Below are 23,400 nucleotides of genomic sequence, written 5' to 3'. Positions count from 1 at the left end.
TGAATATTAAAATGAAACTTAACACCCCTTATGCACTCTTTGATTGAAAAGCCTACTGAAAAGTGTTTGTACTGATGGTTTCTCCATTGCCTTAATCATACACCAGCTCAATACCCATTTCCTCCCCTCACTGTGATCTACACCTACACCCTGGAGCCACTGTGTCAATGTGCAAATCCTGGCGTTGTCCCTTATGACCTGTGTGACTCTAGCCATTGCTTATGTCCTTTCTGTCTCATTGTTTCATTTGTAAAATAGCGATAATAACAGTACCCTACAGATAACTAGAACCAAGAAAACTCTAGAGCAAACTAAGCAGTTGGTTCGTATAAAGCACTTAGAACAGTGGCCTGAAGTAAACACCACATAAACGCTAGTTCTTAGAATCCTCATGGTTGTCAGCTAGTCCTGGACTCACCTCATTCATTCCTCCCACACTCTGCAGACCTTCCATTTCCTATTATTGCATAGTTGATTGGAGAAAAACGATAAAGCTCCGTTTATCTTGTGTAGGGACCAGGATAGATGCAACTGGGAAAAACTATAAACACAGCTAGAACTTTCAAAACATTGTAGCATAACTGTGGCATCTTTTTTCTCTAAACAGTTAGATAGTTCCAAGGTACAAAATTTTCAACTTTTAGAAAATTTCCAAAAAAGACAAGAACTTTCTACTGTCCTGGCGGCCAACCTCCATACCAGAATTGTCAATAGCAGCTTATTTATTTCATCCCTTTCAGATGACTTGAAAGGTTTAAACAACAGAAAAAAAGAAAAAAAAAATCCATTTATTCCGGACAATGAAATGTAAGGCTTGGCAGCCATTGCTCTTACAAAGGTATCCAGGGAGGTACATTTACTAAGAGCAATCTGTTTAAACAACAAAATATAAACATTTTTTTTAAGGCAGTGAGAGAAGGAAAGCAATAACAGAATTTCCCCAACTTTCTTTACTATTTTGAGCTTTGCTGACAACTGAAACTTTTCAGCTGCTGATCATAAAGGGCCAAAAAGCTTCCTTTAAGCTCCAGTCCACAACCAGAAAAATTATTCCGTATTCTCTGTGACAATGCTCACAGCCACCTTGGAACTTCTGTGAGCTGCGAGACATACTCGTCAAGTAATATACGATGGCAGAGAATCAACGAGAAAATAATTTGTACAGCAAATACAAGTGGACACAGTAATGAGGCAGAAGGACTGATTTAAACTCAAAAGCCCCAGACACAGAATAAATAAGCATTTTGGCAGAGGAGACAGGGACAGACATGAGTGTATGTGGATTCGGGAATGTGCTTCCCTGCCGGAAATCATTCAATTATCAAAATTCTTTCCCCCTGAGACTTACAAACAGAAACCTTGGCCTATGCTCAAATATTAAACATTAATGATGTTCTCCTGATGTTTAAAGAGGAGAGGGGAAGCTGTGGTCCACGTTAGCTGTTAAAGAAGCAGTTGTGAGGAAACTTTGAATAGAATTTGGAAAAAAAAAATGATACTGCCATCAGCTTCCAGCTTTATTTTTTCTAGTAGGAAAGAAAGCATTTTTAGCCATTCTTCGTGCCACTTTGAGATAAGTATCTCTTGTTTACTTTTATGATGGCTAGCAGATTGATTCATTCATTTAACAAATATTTATTGAACACCCACTGTGTGCCAGATGTCATGGAAAACTTGGGGTGCAATGGTAAAGATGACAGAGTTTATGACTAAGAGAGATAAAGATCCTAGATAGAAGACAGACAAAAGGGAGTAAAACAGAAAGATAATTGCAACTTTCAAGTAAGGAACATGGAAAAATCAAACAAAAAGGCTGACAAAAAGGATAACAGAATTATGCTTTATGTAGACACATGGCAGGGAGTTTAGATTTTATTCTAGGTCTGATAGTAAGTCATCGCAAGGTTTTAAAAAGAGAAGTATTGTGACCTAATATGTTAGCATCACTTTTGCTATCCTTAACTGGTGTCCTTTTAGAAGAGAGAAATTTGGACACATACAGAAGTCATACAAGGGAGAAGTCCATGTGAAGTTGAAGGTAGAGATTGGATTTATGTTGTCACAAACCAAGGGATTGGGAGCAGGGGTGGAAGCAGGGAAACCAGTGAAGCTTTCGTTAGAATGATCTATGCAAAAAGACAAGATGGTTTGTGCAAGGAGATGACAATAGGGTGAGATAAAACTTCAAAGTCAGGCCATATCTTGGAGAGTCGATAGGCCTTGCTGGAAGTGGACGTGGGCATTGCAAGAATCTTAGATGACCCCTAGATATCTAGCTTGCATAACTGGATCTATAGGTTTTATTTTTGTTCTTGTATTACAGCCTCAGACCTTATTCACACTATAACTGAAAGATAGTATTTTGTTCTGTGTATTGAAGGGTACGAGATTTTAAGGTGGGGGGTGAGGTTTGGGAGGAATGTGAAGAGAAAGGGTTGTATCTTGGGAATAGATAGAGGGAAGAGTCGAGAGATTTTATGGAATAGTGACTATGTTATGCATTGTATCTCACAATATACTTGGATGAACAATGAATATTAGGATTTTTTGTAGCTTATTGTTTAACAAGTATCTTATTAATTTATGGTCACATCTCTCATATAGTTAAACATCAAGTAATCATACAGCTTTGTATGGTTACTGGGTTGAAGAGAATTCCCCTAGAATCCATTTCCACCTGGAACCTGCAAATACAATCCTATTTGGATACAGGGTCTTGTATAGGGAATCAAGGTGAAATGAAATCACACTGAATTAGGGTAGACATCCTTAGACTGGTGTTCTTTTAGAAGGGAGAAATTTGGACACATACAGAAGTCATACAAGGGGAAGTCCATGTGAAGATGAAGGTAGAGATTGGATTTATGTTGTCACAAACCAAGGAATGTCCAGAATTACTACCAACCCTGAGAAGCTAGAAAGTCAAGGAAGTATTCTTCCCTAGAGCCTTCAGAGGGAACGTCATCTACTGACACCTTGATTTTGAACTTCTTGCTTCCAGAATTGTGAAAGAAAAAGTTTCTGTTATGTTAAGCCACACAGTTTGTGATAATTTGTTATGGCAGCTTTAGAAAACTAATACATCATGTAGCAATAATATAAATAGCACGTATTCAATAATCATTATGTATCAGGTATTATGTTAAAGGAAAGTTTGTGAGAAAAAAATTCTTATCAAGATTACTTATAATTCTATTCATATCATAAAAATAGCTTCAAATGGCTGCCTTATTTAGAATTTTTATTGCCCATCTATAAATCATAAAATATACTCTGCAAAGAAGTACATCGTCACATATACTCAAGCATTCCATTAATTCACAACTTTTCATATTTGCTCCCCAGGTAGATGTCCTACACTAAATTACATTCCTGTTCTATCAAACCCACTGGACCATGAAACTGGTCTATAAGACTAAGCTGAGCTCATATGTGTGAGCCAACTGATGTCAGGACACTAGTAATAATCATATACTGAATGTTTTCTGAACTAAAAAATATTTTCATTTGTTTATACGCTGTGCAAAAATACGCATACTATTTGTTTCTATCTATGAAGTACCAAAATAACCACTAAACAAATAGATTATTGGTATGTAGACCTAAAAGAAATTGTTGAGGCAAATTCCTTAAATATTCTAATAATCCACACTAGTGACGAAGTCCATAGCCAGACAGAATCTGAAAAACGTTTGTGTAGTAACACGGTCACTAACAGATTCCAGATGTGTCATTAGAAGACCCCAAGGAAAGGTCCCAATATTTGGGCCTTAAAAATGATACTAAGCTAAGGCGAACATGCTCTGGAATGAATGAGAGCCTATCATTTGCACTCACAAGGACATATTGTAGTTCTTACAATAGAAAGGATGTGTTGCAATTCATCATCTAAACATTTTTAAGACAACGGCATTGATAATGTGTGAAGGAGCTGTTGGACTGTGGTCACTTGCTGGACTTCTGGCTACTTTTGGCTTGGTGACAAAATAATGAATGCCTCCTATGTGCCTTCACTTTAAGATGGCCTCCGAGGCCTGCAGGAACCTTTCCACATCACTTAGACCAAAGGCAAACAAAAATAACATTAAAAATGATAGGCACAAGGCAAACAGAAGACACAATCAATCTGGTCTTGGGGCTAGGTCTTTGTAAGGCACAACTCCTTCCAGCAAGTGCTAAATCTGAACAGCAAAAAAAAAAAAAAAAAAAGGAAAGAGGGTAGACAATGAATAGAATAGCTTCCCTCCAAGACTGCTTCCCTCAGTCTTCCATAATTATGAACATTCTTACTATAACTGGGTAACTCTCATGTGTAAGCCATATGGATTTTTTTCAAGTGATTAAAGGAGAGTGTGACTGTATAGTAATTCCAGTTCTGCCACTTGTCTCATTATGTGGTTTGGGTTGCATTGTGGTTTAACCTCCCTGCAATTCAATTTTCTTTCATGCCTTGTAAGGAATAGTTATCCACCTGGCAGAGAAAGTTCTGGAGTGACTTCTTGTTTTATTTATTATTTTTTTAGAAATGTTCTCCTTGATTCTAAAATGGCATCCCACCCTGGGAAATCATTTCAGTAATATGTTCAGAGAAGCTACATATGCAATTAACATAGGATAGATCATTGTTGAAACATCTGATCACACTTAATCACAGAGTATGAAATCAATATCATTATTTCTGCTTTGAGCATGTACACTTATTACGAGCCCACGTTAGCCCTAACTACTGTTTTGCATAACAGGAGCTTAGGTCTGTCACACTGGCTTTTTTTCCTTTTATTTAAATTAGTTATTTAGTATTTTCAATGTATTTGGTACTTGTGAATCTATTTTTACTTGTTCCTTTCCTTGACTGTCATCTTTTTCCTTCACAAAGAAAACACACACACACACATGGAAGAACAAACAGAGGAATGAACAGAGATAATATTTGGTCCAGTAAACCTGGGGAATCGGGATAGACAAACACTTTTCTGACATAAACCACTGTACCATATTATGAAAACAGCAGTGCAACTGGGAGAAAGAAGACTTAAGTTGAAATACCAGCTCTCTCATTAACGACATCATCTTGGGAAAGGCTCTTCTCTTGGGAAAGTCCTCCTCTCATGGAATGTAAGCCTTGTATCATTAAGGAGTAAATTCATATAAACCAAGATGATAGCACATTTTCTCCAAGGTGTTCTATGATGCTCAGAGCCATACCTAGATTAACCGATAGCTTCATAAATATTTGTAAAATCCAATAATGTGTGAATGAACTTCATTTCTTCATCTTCAAATGGACATGATAATGTTTACTCTCTCACAGGGGTTGTTACAATATTCAAATGACATATGGAAAAACATCTAAAATAATAACCAGCACTTAATAGAGCATGAATATATTCTTTTAAATAGGAAATTGAAAAAGAGCTTCCACATTCTGATTTCATAATCAAAATGAGGAAACCAGAATAATTGACTTTGTGTGTCCATCAACCACATACAGCCAGGATGGAAAAAGTTTTCCCTCTCCTACCACTCTCTTTTCCAAATCTTAAAATACAGTTTAGCTTTAAGACAAAATGGTACCGTTCTTATAGCTGATTTTACTCCTGAGCTAAGTAATTTTCTGAATCAACATGCAATGGCTAGATCAGGCAACCTATTTGGATTGTCAATAACATAATATTTCTATAGAAAGAATTCTGCAGTCTAATCATTGGTATCATTGTATTTTCCCACTTAAACAGTAAAAACAAATGATTGCCCTGGCATATAGGCAAACACACACACACACACACACACACACACACACACACAATCTTTTGTAGTGGTTGTATATGAAGGGAGATTTCAGTACTCAGAACTTAGGTTCAGACACTGCATAATGTCAAATATTAATCATTTGCCAGACCTCTTACCCCCACCCCCACTGACAGCAGGAAGAAGTACATTAAGAGAATTACTTCCCCGTAAGTGAGGTAACATCTGCCTCAAACCTGGGTTAGGATAGAGTCTGGATCATCTCCCTTGCAAGATCTGTTCATGTGGAGTATAACAGAGGCATTCAGTTTTTGCCTGAGGGTGGATTTGGAATGCATAATTTGGTAGAAACTGTAATAAAGTAAGCAGTGTTTGGCACACCAGTAATCTGCATTGAGTAAAGACTTCTGAGCATAAAATTCATACATACAATTTCCATTCTGGTTTTTCCCCACCTTTTAACTCCATGAATCATAATGATAAAAAAAAAAAAAACACTGATGAACAGGGGCCTTCCGTCCACACACTTAAATCATGACTTTCTTGATTTTTTTTTTTTTGAACTTTGTCTCAAAGCAAAATAATACTTTCTAATTAGGAAGAGTCACCCTTTCCTCACAGCCTGTAGACACATGGCACATATGCTCATTACCAATCTCACATTTTTAAGCATTTTCAGTAGACAGGGCTTGAGGGTATAAAGAATGGAAACAGTCTGCCCGTGTTAATCCAGTTGATTAAAACCAACGGGAACCAGCTACAGGTTAGAATTAACAAACTTTGTACATTATGTGATTGAAAGGAGTAGATCCTCAATAAATGAGGAATGAAGAAAAAGAATAATGCCAATAACATTTTATTGCTATTTGGGACAGAGCTTTCATTCATTAATAAGAGATAAGTCAGTAAAAACTAAGAAAACAGTATTAGGATTTTGGACTCACACTAACTTTATCAACTCTGTCACCAAGATATTTGATAAACTTAAAATAAGACTCATTTGTAAAATGCTTTATGAGTTAAAAACTACCTTACATCCATTCGTTTCTGTGACTTTTTATTCTTATGACAACCCTGTAAGCAAGGTCAAACAGATGTCAGTATCTTAACTTTTAAAAGAGGAAATAAACATGTCCCATTTTTAATAAACATTCCAGTTTGTTCGGATGCAGGACCTCTAGATATCTCTTAGTGCACAGTGAGCTTCTGCACGGAATTAGAATGTGTCTTCGTCCCTTCTCAATCTCTAGATTTTAACTTATAGCTCAGCAGTCAGTACTTAGTAGTTTTAATTAAACCAGTTAAAGTACGCAGACATAGTACTACTTTGTAGGTACAATTTGTCTTTTTCATAAAGAGGTAATGTCCTCATGAAGGACATATTCTAAGGCCTATCATATATGCTATTACTTTCCAGAAAATGAGCCTGAGATTGTAAACCTTTTCCAATGTTTTTTAGTGCTAGGGGAAAATTATCCATTAATAAAGAAATGCTAAAGGTGAGGTGAAATAGGCAGAGTTTATTTAAGTATATTTTTAGACTATTGGCCTGAGAATTTTGGCAACTAGCAAAGTAGGATATACATTGAATTTTTGGACTCATGATTGATTCCTTTTATATCCAGTGTATGATAGAGAAAAAAGGAATTTATCATACTTTCATGGAAAAAAAATTCCTGAAAGCTCTCTCACTTGCTAAAAATATCAAATGGAACCCTCAAAATAAGAATTAAAGTTGACTCTCTGGGCTAGGAACTGAGTAAATTAGCAGATTTTGAAATAATCATATAATCTAGAACTGCCACTCTGTTAGCCAGCCTAATAAGTTGGTCTGAAATGAATACCTGGTTTGTTCCATTCCATCATGGAAGTCCCTGATGGTCCGATTTCAGTTAGACTGGCATTGGAGGCTATCTTTTCATTTACTGCAGCTCATGGTTCACACAAATTGTTCATATCCCATTTGCTCATTTGATTCAATCCTGTAATTGATTATTCAAATAATCAATTTGAAGTAAGCTGGAAAGGGAACATTGTCTTCATTTTATTAAAAAAGAGACAGAGGGGGGCCCAGAAAGATTAGGTTGACTCTCCAAGGTCATCTGGCAAGGTAGTAGTTGAACTTATATTGGAAAAGTGTTTTTCTATGATTTTGAGACTCCATGACATGCTTGAATGTTCCTTTTCACCTAGGGATAATAACCAGAGTGATAATCCTAGACCACAAAGAATGACTAAAGGAAGAATTTAGGGCAGGGAAAGAGCCACTGAAGATTAAGACTTGTGCCTAATTTGGATTAAAACCTCTTACATAAATTAAAATCGTGTTTAGCAACAGGTATATAACTGAAACACCAACTAGACACTAGATGATTTTGAGTCTATGTGATCTTACTCTAGGTTGTGTATTTTTCTCCCTTGAAATGCACTAGCCATCTTTAAACATTCAGCTACAACACCTTCAACCCAATGCTAAGTAAAAGGAAGAAAAATGGAAACATACTAGTCCCCTCCTGCCACATATTTAATTTCATGACCTTATTTTACTTTTTACACTTACAATTTGACTTCTTTTTGTATTTTATTTTTTTGTTGTTTTAAACCACCTAATGTTTAACTTGTATGTCATCAAATGTTTTCTCCTCAGAAACATTAGTGTGCACATGTGAAATGGTTTAATTTATAAACACACACAAAGTATATATTTACATCTTAAAATTAGGACAAAGTATGAAAATATGATAGGGATATTTACTGGTTTTCATCATCATTTCTCCATTTAAGAAGTTAAAAATACCATTTATTTATTGTTCTGCTTTCTCCTTCACCCCATCTCAATCTGTATTAGGCATACTGTACATATCTCAGTTTGTTTTGGAATACCACAGATCACACTACCTTTTCAGTTAGTGCTGCTCATGCCAATATTCTTATTCCGTGCATTGTGTCACAGCAGCACAGGGGGAGACACAGAGCTTCAGCGTGAATTCCTCCCGAAATTCATCACTACCTTGGCCTGAAGTACTGTTTGGGATTCGACTATTCAACTCCTAGGCTATTGTTAATCTCTTAAATATTCTATATCCACTGGGAGACACCAAATGCAGATGACCACAAAATTTGTCATTTCAAAATGTCAAAGACCTCAGACTCAAAACTTTGTTCAAAAACTCTCTGTGTTAAGTGAGATATTCTAACATTGGCCAACCAACTGTAGGTAAAGGCTGCTGAGGACATTAGGCTGTCACCTAAAAATCTATGTAAAAAATGGTATTCACCATAAACATTTTGTTAGAATGTCCATGCCAGAATATGCCATTTTAAAGATGTAAATTTGCATAGAGATGCTTTTATTGAACAGCAGGGAAAACAAGATATATAGGTAAAAATTTGTGAACTTTGGATGTTGGCCCTAAACCTTCATTTTTCAGCACAATTTGTTTTAAAATCTCCCTGTCACTTTGTGTATTCCCCTTTACTTCTATTCACAAAGCATAATAATCTTTTATACTCAAGTTTCTAATAATCAAGTAAGAGAAAAGTGTCCAAGAGGAGTTTTTCAATCTTAAAATGCATTCTGTAAACTGTATTTTATCAGCAGGTATTTTTTTTAGGCCTCTGAGGCCAGATACAACTCTAACTTCACTGTCTCTTCTGCAGTCTCTCAGGCTTTAAAGGAATGTTAAAAATACACAGTAAGAAAGAATGGACAGAAAACTTCAAGCAATGTACTGTCTTACCTTTATATATGTTTATATCTATATTCGTCTATTTAAGTTCTTGCTGTTTTATTGAAAAAGCCGGCTGGCTTAGTTAAGTCTAATTTAAAGCCATCCTAGTTATACAACCAAAGGATCTCTGGGAATTATGTATAAAATCACTTTAGCTTCATTATCATAAATATGCCATTTCAAGTGTGTTTGGAAATGCTCTACTTGGTATTTTATGAAAGAACTCAGAATCATTGTACTAGACATGCGAGAATCTAGAGGATTTTTAAAAAATGTTTAATATATATTAAATATAAATATATGCACTATGTACCATACATATGTATGTATGTATATATACATTTATGTATATTGACTGGGATCCCAAGAATTTATGGAAAATGAATTTTCTAACGACTTTGAGTGACACAAACTCAGAATTCAAATGTTTACAGAAATACATAAACTGCGGCGCCTCAGTGGCTCAGTTGGATAAGTCTCTGGTCCTTGATTTCAGCTCAAGTCATAATCTCAGGGTTGTGAGCTCCAGACCCATATCAAGCTCTGCTTTGTGCATGGAGCCTGCTTAAGATTCTCTCCCACCGGGGATCCCTGGGTGGCTCAGCGGTTTGGCACCTGCCTTTGGCCCAGGGCGCGATCCTGGAGTCCCAAGATCGAGTCCCGTGTTGGGCTCCCGGCATGGAGCCTGCTTCTCCCTCCTCCTGTGTCTCTGTCTCTCTCTCTCTATGTCTATCATAAATAAATCTTAAAAAAAAAAAAAAAAAGATTCTCTCCCTCCCTCTCTGTTTCTCCCCACTCGCACACACTCAATTGCTCTCAAAAAAAAAATAAAAATAAAAATAAAAGGAAAGAAAGAGGAAAGACAAATACTATGATTTATAAAGAATCTTCTTATTACAAGTTTCAGATGAGTTTTCCTTAAACATAAGGAAATTTAGTTGGTAATCATTTTTCTTCTTCTCTTTACAAGGAGTTTTACAGAAAGTCTTACAAAGTGGAATCAGAGAACAGAGATAGTCCAATGAAGACTTTGTTATCTGAGCAAGATTGAGGAGCATGCTCTTTTTCACTGTATTATAAATAGTATCAGTTAAAAAATTGCAGAGAACTTCAAATTCTGATAGCAACAATCATAATTTCACCTAAAATGGCATATACACATGGCATATAATTACTAAATTAAAGATGAACTCTGATCAATTCATATTTAATATTAGTTTTCTCCTACAGAAAACAAGAGAAACAAGACCAAGCTATATCTTCATAATGCTTGTAAATCCCATCCTCAGAAAATATCTTTAATTGCTTTTTTTAACTATTAAAGTGATATTATAAAGAAGAATTTTCCCTATAGAAAAGACTCTAGTAAATACAGAACCAATTTGTTTGCATCATAGTTGATTTTAAGGATTATCTGCCTTTCAAGGAACATAGCATTTGTTATATATGTTAGCTTGCTAATTTGGCTACATTTCGAACAAGAGAAAATAAAAATGTGGATATTTCTTTGCAGATTCCCATTCTCACATCATATAGAACAGCTGCAAAAACATTCATTCTGGTTTCTTTTTATTTTCAGGACTACACATCTAGTGGATATAAAAACTAAATGGTATTAGATACTGTAAAAATAGGTTGTATATATTCAGCATAATGATCTTTAAACATATTGTGTGCAAATAGAGAAAAAAAGGTTTTCTTCCATCATGCATTTTTATGGCCATTTTCTCGGGAGCTCATATTAAGTCACTGTTTTGCAACAATTTCCACTCTCACCTCAACAAAGTACTTTCTGGCTGCATGACCTAAGTTGCTTATATAATTTGTCAGGACTCTCTGGTGTTAAAAAAAAATTAATTTACTTACAAAAGATATTTATAAACCTCTTTTGTATAAGACACAAAGAATATTTTATCGAATCTGAAAGGGAATTCATCATAAGTCAATTGGAGCACCATATAATTTCTTATTTTTATTATTTTTTAAAGATTTTATTTATTCATGAAATATACAGAGAGACTGGCAGAGACACAGGCAGAGGCAGAAGCTGGATCCATGCAGGGAGCCCAATGTGGGACACGATCCTGGAACTCCAGGATCATGCCCTGGACCCAAGGCAGATGCTAAGCTGTGGAGTCACCCAGGGATCCCTAATTTCAAGACTATATAATTGAATGAAGAAAAAATGCTCTTCTACCTAGTTTGAGAATAGTCAGGAAGCATGATTCTTTCCTAGAGTTGTTCTAACATTTTAATTGACCGATGAGATTAGTGCTTTGTTTTACTCAAGATTCGAAAAGAACTTTCTGGATCAATAGGATGTTTGTACTTTATCTGAGGTACTAAAGTGAGTCAAAGTTGATTAAGGATCTTCTCTAAGTGGATCCATGCAGATCTAAACAGAATGTTTTCTTGGTTGAAAGGCCAGGTCAACCGCGATCTAAGAAAACCAAACAACCAAAACAGAGTAAAACGAAACAAAAACACAAAAGTTCTCTGATGGATAGAATTCCCAAGGTAACCCATTTAACCTTTATCAAACAATATGACCTTTAAAGTATTTCCTCTAAGGGGTATCTTTTAACCACTCACATCCTTTTGCTCTAGGATATGATCAGGACGTCAGGGACTCTTGACTTCAGCTCCACATTCTCACAGACTCTAAGACTATCTAAGTAAAAGTTGGGGAAAAAAATGAAAACAAAAGGTGTTTGGGTAGATAATTTTAATACTCAATACTGGTGCTAGAATCTCAACCAACTAGAGGAGTTGAAATGCACAGTCACTTTTCTGACCTGTATTTGCAAGGAAAAAAAAAAAAAAAAAGATGGACTTTTCTAGTTTCAGACTCTTGTTTTAAAACTCTTGAGGTTACTTGTTACCACATCATAACTAATGTATCAATACACACACAAAAAAAAAATTCTGGGAAAGAAATGAAGAGAGAACCTGGATTGAATCAGTGGGAAATGAAAAGACAGGATAAGAAAATATTCTGCAAGTATATTAATAAACATTAAGGCATTAAAGGTTGGTGATTTAAAGGAAGAAGACTATAGTTTTTAAAAAGTATTCTACAGGGCAGCCCGGGTGGCTCAGCGGTTTAGCGCTTCTTCGGCCCAGGGTGTGATCCTGGAGACTGGGGATCGAGTCCCACTTCGGGCTCCCTGCATGGAGCCTGCTTCTCCCTCTGCCTGTGTCTCTGTCTGTGTCTCTCTCTCTCTGTGTGTGTCTCTCATGAATAAATAAAATCTTTGGAAAAAAAAATATTCTATATGAAAATCTTATTCAACTTTACTATAAAAATATACTATGTATTATATTGATGTATATATATACTTTACATATAAATGATAAAATGAAGTAGTATTAGCATAATTTAAGACAATAAGATGTAAAGTTGTCTGCTAAATTGGGATTTATATGATGAGCTCTTATAAATTTCATTTATTTTATTTAAAAGAGGCCCAGCAGTCCTGGAGACGCCCTGAGGTGTTTAAGATGGGGGAAAACCCCTAGTACTGGATGAAATTAACAACCTAATGCCCAAACTTAAACCAGAAATGTTCACTAAAGATAACAGAAAGGTAATATGATTATTGGTTTAGTGAATTAAAAATCCAAGATTTCATTCATACAGGCCTTCAACATTGTCAAACAATCTTATTTCACTTTTCCACAAGGACTGCTTTCATACACTTTAATATTATCTATTTCATATCTTCTCTCTTCCTTTAATTTTCCTGCTGCTACTTTTAATCTGCACTCTCAGTTTAGAATATAGTTTTCAACTTTTTTAAGACAATGAAAGCCATCAAGTAAAGAACATCTTTATTTTCTTGCAACTAAATCCATCAATCTAATCTGTATACTCCAATTTCTTCATCCATCTCCCTATTATAACAGAACAAAGGTACCTCCGGATACCAAAGACCAATCCCTCCATACATGCACTGGATTCCATTCCTCTTGCTTTCTCAAGGACTTTGCTCATTTTGTATTTCACTCTGTCTCCTCATCATCAGATCATCCTATTTTGCATCTCCCTTCTTGATTACCTTGTTTCTTCTCTTCCTTCCTTCATATTGTTTCCTTCTCTTCTTCCCTCCTCCTAAAACATTACAAATAATGTACAAACATCTTCTAGGTCTAATGACAAATATAGCTAATTATTATATTGGTATTATAGTAAGATAGCTGGTATAATACTGGTACATGGTATAATCTTTTTTTTTTAAGATTTTGTTTTTTTATTTATTCATGATAGACACACACAGAGAGAGAGAGAGAGAGAGAAGCAGAGACACAGGCAGAGGTAGACGCAGGCTCCATGACGGAGCCCGACACGGGACTTGATCCCGGGACTCCAGGATTGCACCCCGGGCCAAAAGCAGGTGCCAAACCACCAAGCCACCCAGGGATCCCCTAATCATTCTCATCCCATCTTTAGCCCAGACAACAACTGTAAACACTTAATGGGTCTCTAAGCTTCTATATATGCCCTATGAGAAATAATGATTTTAAATTTAACAATGGCAAATATAAGAATATGTTATTCCAAGCTTTATACCATGTCTTATTTGAATATGCAGGACCTATTCACCTTGCTTTTCAGTCCACTAGGATCTGGGCATCCAAAACTAATGGAGACAGTTTAACATGCGAAATATTTCCTACCACAGTTCGTTTGTACATAAGGTTCTTTCTAAGTGAAACAGTATCCTCTTTTCCCTCAATCTCTCACATGGCTGGTCTCTCTCTTTTTTTTTTTTTTTTTTTAAATTTTTTTTTTAAGTTTTATTTATTTATGATAGTCACACACAGAGAGAGAGAGGCAGAGACACAGGCAGAGGGAGAAGCAGGCTCCATGCACCAGGAGCGCGACGTGGGATTCGATCCCGGGTCTCCAGGATCGCGCCCTGGGCCAAAGGCAGGCGCTAAACCGCTGCGCCACCCAGGGATCCCCGGCTGGTCTCTCTCAACTTAAGTATATGATTTGAGAATTTCTTTACCTGGTTTATCTCCTCACTACCGTATATTGCTTAATTTTCTTTATCACAATTTATCTCTGTCTCATCTCTCTCTATCTCATTCTCTCCACCCATTCATCCATTCAACTACTGAGGTTATTTTTTTATTATCTTTCCCTTTATTACATTACAAGGTCCCTAAAAAAGGGGAGATGTGCCTCTTAATTTACTTTTCTATAGCCATACCTACTATGATGCCTGGTATGTAGGCACTTAACTAAAGGTATGTTGAAATAACTACCTCTTAAAAAATATGTCCCTCAATCTAGGGATAGAATACTCTACTGAGATCAGGAACCTAGTTATAGCACTTGTTGTTGATGATGAGACTCCTGATATATAAACAGGACTGGTTAAAGTTTTCTAAGAACAGTCTGAGACTTCAGATCAAAAGTACTGAGTAACATTACTACTTGCTGAGAGCGAGGGCTCTAACATTTGTTACCACACAAAAACCAATCTTTAGAGAGATTCAGCACTTAGCAATAATCTCAATTACTATATAAGGTAATATAATCAGGATTTATTTTATGTCTCTGCCAGAAACTTCAGTCTGATTTTATTTGACATTGCAGATTTCTGGGTTATACTGGCAGAAGAGTATGAAGAAAATCATCTTAGAATTCAGAATAGCTTGATTTGAATGCTGGTGGGTTTTTTTGTTTGTTTGTTGATTTTTAAATCGTGAAGGCTATGAAAGGTATTTCTCTTTGGAAATAATATCCAAAATCATATCAAACCAAAATTACTTCATAGAGTTTTTGAGATTATCAAATTAGATAACATATTGTGTCCTATGTAAAACAAATGTAACATATAATTGTTTCTATTATTTTCTTCATCATGATAGAGATGAGTATCTCATTTTTTTAATGGAAAGATTATTAGGGTTTAATTTCAAAGATTGGAAAAATAGATTTTTACTGAGGTATCTAGGTCAGAGCTTAGCAAGTCCTTATTTACTTATAAATTCCACTCTCATCTATACATTTAACAAATTATTTTTGGGAATCTACCATATGCTAAGTACTGAGTGAAGCAAAATTACACAATGTGAATAGGACAAGTATTTGCCTTCCCTAACAGAGTTTAATATCTAAGGGAGAAAGAGATGATAAGTATATAAAATCACATATAAAAAATTCCTTATAAATATTTTAAGTTGTATGAAGGAACATAATAATTTTAAATAGGGAAAAATTAAAGTGGGTAAGGAAAGAGCTTTCAGAGTTTGTTTTTTTGTGATATTATTAATGAAAATATAGTAACACAACTTCATTATTCTTTCAAATGTACAAAGATGTGGAAATCAATATATAATAGTCTCTATATTATAGAAACTATAGAGAAAGAGATAAGTTTCTATATTATAGAAACTATCATATAAAGCATGATATTGTATGCTTTTATTATATATATTAAATATGCATATTTATATGTTACATAAAATATGTATTATATAAATGTATATATAATACATACCATATATAACAACTTACTTTTAGAATAATCATGTAATATATTTTTTTCATTTTGTCATATGAATTAAATATTTTAAGTCATTTGTTCTGAATAATTTTAATGCATTTGCAGAAGTTTTATGATACAATGGTACAAATATAATATTGTGAAATGTATTTATGAATGAGAAAACACACTTTGCAACAGCACTAATGCATGACCAAAGAGCAAAGCATCAAAAAAATTCAGGTTAAAAATTGTGAGTAACAGACTGTAATAACTATATATGTAATAAGTACATATAATCTTATGATATTTTTCTTTCTTTCCAAAATTTAGGATGGATTTGTGAAAGTTAATGACACTGTAAATCAATGCATTTGTTGATGAGCTATTATACGCACATGTATATAAATCAATCTTTTGTTTATTTTCTTAGAAGCTTCCCCCACACATCTGTTTCTACAGATATTCTTCAAGATGATGAATGATTTAAGTTATGTGTCAATCAGAATAAAATCCAATGAAAGCTCACAAACATGTAATTTTTATCTGTAATAATTTTGGTTAAGATGTTTTAGTTAAAGGATATATAATTGTGTGAAGACTAAAAGGGCAGCAAAATGAAAGGGAAGGTCTAATCACAACCCGTTTGGTAACGTAAAAATCATGAATACTCAGTTGTAAGCCTCCAAAAAGTGAGAATAAACCTGCAAGAGATGGAAAATATCCTTCTTGGCTACTGAATACTGACGCGTGGATCCATTTTCTTCTCTGTGGGTGGTGATTACTATTGCTGCTTCAAGAATCCCAAACATTTCATGGTGTATGAGAACATAGATGATGCATTTAAGCATGGAATTCACATTCTAGCCGGAGGATCTTATTCCTATTAATGATATTGAGTACTAACAGAAATCTTAAAGCACATTGTTATATGATATAAAATAAATTGATGCCCCAATCCTGAGTAGGCTGGTTTGCTTGGTGTCCGATGACAATGGATGGTTACAGCTGCACGAAGTCATAACCAACTGGCCTTCTGTTTGAATAAGTGCCTAATCCATTTTATAGTAATCTAAGTGGATATAAACTTTGCACTTATCTGGCTCAACATTTCACCATTTAAAAATCCTTTCCAAACACTGATACAAAGAGTAATTATTTCGAAGTTTGCTCTCCCATGTTGTATAGAAAAATATAGTTTTAATGTATTTTGAAGTTTCTCTTATTATGCTACCCTTCACTTATGCTTTTCATTTGCATATTTGGTTCTTCTTGGTATTGGTAAAGAGGTCAACTCTATATAATCAGAGAATACTATCTGAAATGGCAGTTACTGTCCGTATGTGGCTATTTAAATTTAAATTTATGAAAACAAAATAAAATTTAAAAATCAGTTTCTCAGTCACACTAGCCGTGTTTCAAGTGCTTAAAAGCTATGTTAAAACATTTCCATCACCATAAAAGGTTTTAGAGGACTCCGCTGTTCTGAAAGCCTACATATAAAATAGAAAAATATATAAAAATACATTCTCCACTACTTATAACCCTAAGTCCAGCTTGTGTGCCTCCATTCTTGGAAGCGTCTGAACTAATCCTGCTACTCCATACTTGGAGTTGAGCCTGTTCTAGAGCAGAACTCCAGAAGTAGCTTCTAAAAATAAAGTGGCCTTGATCCAATCAAGATGAATCTCTAGGTTTTCAGAAGATTTAAAATTGTTCCACATCTTGCAATACTTTACTGTCTTACCCAGTGGCCAACATGCTTCCAAGGTTGAGAAACAGCGGGAGTTGGGTAAACGGGTCTAGGCCTATGGCTAAGAGATGATGGTGGGAATCTTAAGCTTTGAATCAATCTTTCTTTTTGTTTTTGCCACTCCATGGTTGGATTGTTGAAAACATCCCTTGAAAAGACCCACTCATGAACCTGCATAGAAATCGATCTATTTGAAGCTTTTATATTTAGTTTTTATAGTAATGATGCAAAATGTCTGGCTGACTACATGTAGTATGACTTTCAGAAGGTTTCTGTCACAGATCTGCTTTGTGGTATCAATGTCTTATTCCTAAACCCTAGCAACTCCTATAACTTCATCACCTTTCTACAAGTGTTTATTATTTTGAATATAATTTTTCAGTTTTATCTATTTTGTTAAAATATTAAGAGTGTTACTCCTTTGGAATTATATTACACTAATATTAGTGAAACAGGAATCTGATAAACTTAAACCTGTCATTCAGGGATTTAAGCAAATGATGAGTCTTTCATGTTGCTTGGAAAAATAGAATTTCAGGTCAAAGTAGGAGAATGATATATTTGTAATCATGCACTACCCATGAACTGAAAAGGAAAGCAACCAGAAAAAGTAACTGCCAAGTTCTCTTGCAAATGATTGTGTGCAAAGAACAATGATCACAGGTACACTATGAAGCAAGGTTCCTTTCTAGCAGTTATCAGTTCTGAAAGAAATGCCATCCATCCTCCACTTCGTTGGAAATAAGCCATAAAATAAATGTCATCATGTCAGCATGCTCCTGTTCTTTTGATGTTTCAGGGTTCATTGACACCAAAAATATGGATTTAAACAAATAAAATCCACCCCTGCTACAATACCAAATAATAATTCTTTAAGTTTGAAGTTGCATTGAAAATAATGGTTACATGTCCAAACTTCTTTTAAATTCTCAAAAAGAAAAAAAAATTAAAAAAATAAATAAATTCTCAAGAAGAAAAATATTAGCATTTAACTAATTGGGTAATATTGTACTCCTGCCTGTGCCACTTAATGAGGATATTAACAGTATGCATGGTCACATCATCCTCATTGATAGTTTTGAGTTGTATAGTTTCACTTCTCCTTTTACATATCATTTTGGTTTCAAATTTATCTTTTGGTCTCAAGCTCATGCTTGACTCAAGGTCAAGGTGTTTTCTTGTTGTGATTAACTGCAGTGTATCCTGGTTTGCACTGGCCACTTGACTCCACCTCATTTTGGTGACATTAGACAATCATGTAGCCTATTTCCCCAATTCCTTGGTCCTAATCTTGCTTCACTCTGGCTGACACCACTTGCAACATTCTTGTTTCAACCACCTTTGCAGTGGGAAATCAATTGACTGACAAGGGTTCTGAGTATAGGTCAAAACAATACTATTCTGATTCCAAAATACCAACATTAAATATGCTTACTTATATAAATGCCTGCTATATTATCTTTTGGACATATTTATGCATTTCAAATATTTCATAATAGAAACTGTGGTATAACACGAACCTTATCTTTATACATATAAACTACAATATTTTTTTCTAGTCCATTCTCTAGAATACTTCCTCCCTTCAAAAGAGTTACATTTATTCAATAATATCCTGCACAGTTAGTAAGGGATGAATTTTTCTTCCAACTAGAGAAAGCAGGTGTGTGTAAAAATAGGTTAACATCTATAGGTAACTTCCAAATATACATGGTTGCTGTATTTAATTGCTCTGGTCTTAATTTGTATTCAATGTATCATTTATAATTCATATTTTATTATATAAAAATATAAAGGGAAATAATATAAGAAGTTATACCAGATTATATTGTTTTTTCCTGGCGGACAATGTCAGTGTCACATCTATCTTAGTTACAGCACTTGTATCTATCAAGTGTACAGCATAGTACCTATCTCAGAGTAAGCCCAACATGTTAATGAATGAATGAGATTCATTTTACTTATACTATATCACTACTTTGTCACTTTTCTTCTTATGTCCTTTGTGTAATATGAACACACACAAGATTTACTGTTTGGAGATAAAAGGAAAAAACACACGTAGAGCTAGCAACCCAATTTAGTTTAGTTAGAATGATTTCATTGATGAGGATTAATGTCAGTAATGTAATGGCTCTGAGAACACTGGCTTCTCATGTATTTATTAGGATCCATTCTTTGTACCTCTCCAGTTTATTAAAGGTGAGCTTCAAGATTTTGCTAAAAATTAAAAATGGGTCCATGATATCTCAAAGGAACACATGGGAGCTAAAAATGTAATTAGCACCGTATTTTAACAAAATTCGAGACTGTTCTTCCCTGAGATACTGTGGAATATGAGCTGCAGATGTGTTTACTCTGACAAAAGACTCAAGATCAAAACAATTCCCATAAACAGAGAGTGAAAAAGCCATTTCCACCCTAAAATTCTATATTTCACCACCCTAAAATTCTGTATCTCACGTTTCTTTATAGATTAAACTTTCAGTGCACTACTGCAGTATTTACTATTTCAAGTGATACATATAAAAATTCATTCAAAGTGTTTCCTAGAGGAGTAGTTACTTGAAGATTGCTTTAGGGTCAAGAAGCCTGGGAAGAAACCAGTGTCTGATCCATCAGAATACAGAATGTCTGATGCTGCAAAGGTAGCACTGAGCAACTGCAATTTCTATTCTGTAGCTCACAGGTTAAAAACCACATCACAGGGCATGAAAACTAACACACAAGAGCCTCGGATGCCTCTTGGGGAATTTGGATAGGTTAAAAACACTACATATGCGCATATACACACAATTTCATGGAATTTAAGTCACAAAAGGATTTTTTTCTCCTTTTGTTTTATTTTATAAGAAGATTTTAGCATATTAAACTGTGGCATAATCATATGGTTCTAATACTAATAGCCATGGGATCTTCAGTTAGTATACCTGGAGAAAGAATATACTTGTCAATATTTATAACTTTGACATTAAAGAAACTGTCAACAATTTTAAATAAATAAATAAATAAATAAATAAATAAATAAATAAATAAATAAATAAATAAGATAAGATGAATTTATGTAGTGGCCCAGTAAAAACAAAAGAGAACTTAGGTATGAAAAACTGAAAGGCAGGCAGGCAGTTTTTTCTTCTTTAACTCTGTTCTACCTGAAACATAAACATGAAGGAAGGCCAGGGCTATTAGATCTTTCCAAATTGCAAGAGTATCCAGAAATCAGAATTTTGGCTTCAAATCTTCTAACCGGTTAAATTCCTGCCTTTTCTCTACCCTTCCATAGACGTTTCAGGCAAAACAAAATACACCTGCCAGCTGTATTTTGCTACAGGGCTGTTAGTGTATGACCACTAGTGAAGCCAGTCAGTTTGACTCATTTGAAATGTAGGCTACTTGGATCTGCTTCTGTCAACCTCTCTGGGCCACAATGCAGCAATAGGGTGCTTTTTGGCTGGACTAAAATTATAAGATGTTTTCTGAACTCTGATATAGTATACTATTTATTTTATATATGTATGCATTCTTTAACATAAAAGAAATAATAATATTTAATAGCCAACAGCTACTATCCCTTATTCTAATCATAAAATCACTGCTGTTGTATTATTACTCTATGTGAACACTTAAAATGGTCTAGGAATATGGAGTTTTAAATCTAGAAGAAATATTATCATGCCATAGCCAATTTACTGATCAATTTTATTATGTAGCAGAAGGTAGAAAAGTAGGCTGTTTTCAAAGCAAATTACTCAGTGATTGTGTGTCATGCATTCTTGCCCTCATCTCAAAAGAAAACTCAGCATTTTTAAAAAAAAATTATTTATTTATTCCTGAGAGACACAGAGAGATAGGCAGAGTCATAGGCAGAGGGAGAAGCAGGCTTCCTGCAAGAGCCTGACATGGGACTCGATCCCACGACTCTGGGATCATGCATTGAGTCAAAGGCAGAGGCTCAACCACTGAGCCACCTGCATGCCCTGAAAACCCAGCATTTATAAACAAATTATTATCAAAATTTATCATTAAGAAGCAAATATGTGACCAAATCTGTCAAGGCTGTTCTTATTTGTCAAGTCCCCTTAGTATCCTTTTGATCCTAACCACTGGTCCTGTGGCAAATGAGTCAACACCGAGTGCAGACTCTTTTTTCTTGTTGCTGCCTGGGCAGCTGGCTTTGATACAGAACTGACCAAACAAATTAGTCCACCCGGTGGTTGAAGCTCTTTGCCATAATAAATGGACTTACATAATTTTTCAAATAGAAAATATTAGGACATTTAAAAGAAAACTGCTAGTGGCAACTATTACTTCTTAAAGGTATAGTGCTCAGTTTCCCTCTGCCTACAATGCCTTCTCTCTCTTCCCTGCCAGGCAAATTCCTATTGATCCTTCAAGTTACCGATTGCCTCCTGTGCAAAGCCTTTCTTAACCTGAGAGTACTAGTACCTTCCTCCTCAGTGAGATCACAATGCTATATGTGTATGAACACACATATATACGTATGTATATACCTGTACATGTATGTGTGCATGCAGGTATGTACATATGTACGTGCTATCTTTTACTCTCCTCCCACTAGTTTCATCTGGGTGTGGAAAGGTTTATCTTTATATAAGATTCCCAGCATTTATAACAACATCTGGCACACTAGAGTTATTAAATTAATATTTGTTGAATGAATGAATAAATGACAAATACAATTTAAGCCCTTAATTATCAAGTTTCAAAAATTAAACAATTTATAGTTTATTTGGAAATTTTTTTTGGGATAAATTGTCAGTGAAAACGGTGGCATGGAAATTTACCTAATATATAATACAGAAATGTAAACATAAATGAGTTTTATGCCCCTATAACTGCAATCAAGATTTTAAGCAACATAGGAGCAAATAAAATGAGTATTTATTTTTTTAAAGATTTTTATTTATTCATGAGTGACAGAGAGAGAGAGAGGCAGAGGGAGAAGCAGGTTCCATGCAGGGAGCCCGATGTGGGACTCGATCCTGAGTCTCCAGGATCAGGCCCTGGGCTGAAGGCGGTGCTAAACCGCTGAGCCACCCGGGCTGCCCAAGAGTATTTTTTTAAAGAGCAAGTATCTCAACATTAAAAAAATATTGAAGGGAGGTGGGAAGGGGAATGGGTTAACTAGGTGATGGGGATTAAAGAGGGCACTTGTGATGAGCACTAGGTGTTGTACGTAAGTGTTGAATCAATATATTCTACATCTGACATAATATTACACTGTATATAAACTGGAATTTAAATAAAAGCTTGGAGGAAAACTATTACCCCTCAGGTCAAAAAAAAATTAACTGGGCATTTTAATATATACTGGGAAAAGAGGAGAGAAGCATTGAGGTCCTTAATAAGTAAGATTTATTTATTTATTTATTTATTTATTTATTTATTTATTTATTTATTTTTAAGTAAGATTTATAATGTAAAAACAGTAAAGTCAGAACTCTTGGAATAGAATAGTTCCTCTTATCTGGAGGAAATACGTTCTAAGACCCTGGCGGATGCCTGAAACTGCAAATGGTACTGAATATTCACTCTTTTTTTCCTGTAGGAACATACTGATAGTAAAGTGCATAAAAGAGGCATACTAAGATATTTAAAACAAAACTAATAAAATAGAAAAAAATTGTATTTACTGAATAAAAATCATGTA

The 23,400-nt window shown here is 34.8% G+C and overlaps 1 protein-coding gene across 7 annotated transcripts in view; it reads right to left on the bottom strand.

The window, feature by feature from the left end:
* ROBO1 (roundabout guidance receptor 1) overlaps positions 1–23,400 on the bottom strand; it is a 1,125,490-nt gene that overhangs the window by 637,852 nt on the left and 464,238 nt on the right. The window lies entirely within an intron of this gene.

The sequence above is a fragment of the Canis lupus genome, chromosome 31 (genome assembly GCF_011100685.1).
Source record: "Canis lupus familiaris isolate Mischka breed German Shepherd chromosome 31, alternate assembly UU_Cfam_GSD_1.0, whole genome shotgun sequence".
NCBI lineage: Eukaryota > Metazoa > Chordata > Mammalia > Carnivora > Canidae > Canis > Canis lupus.
The sequence above is the reverse complement of the archived record's forward strand: the minus strand, read 5'-3'. Positions and strand labels throughout refer to the sequence as shown.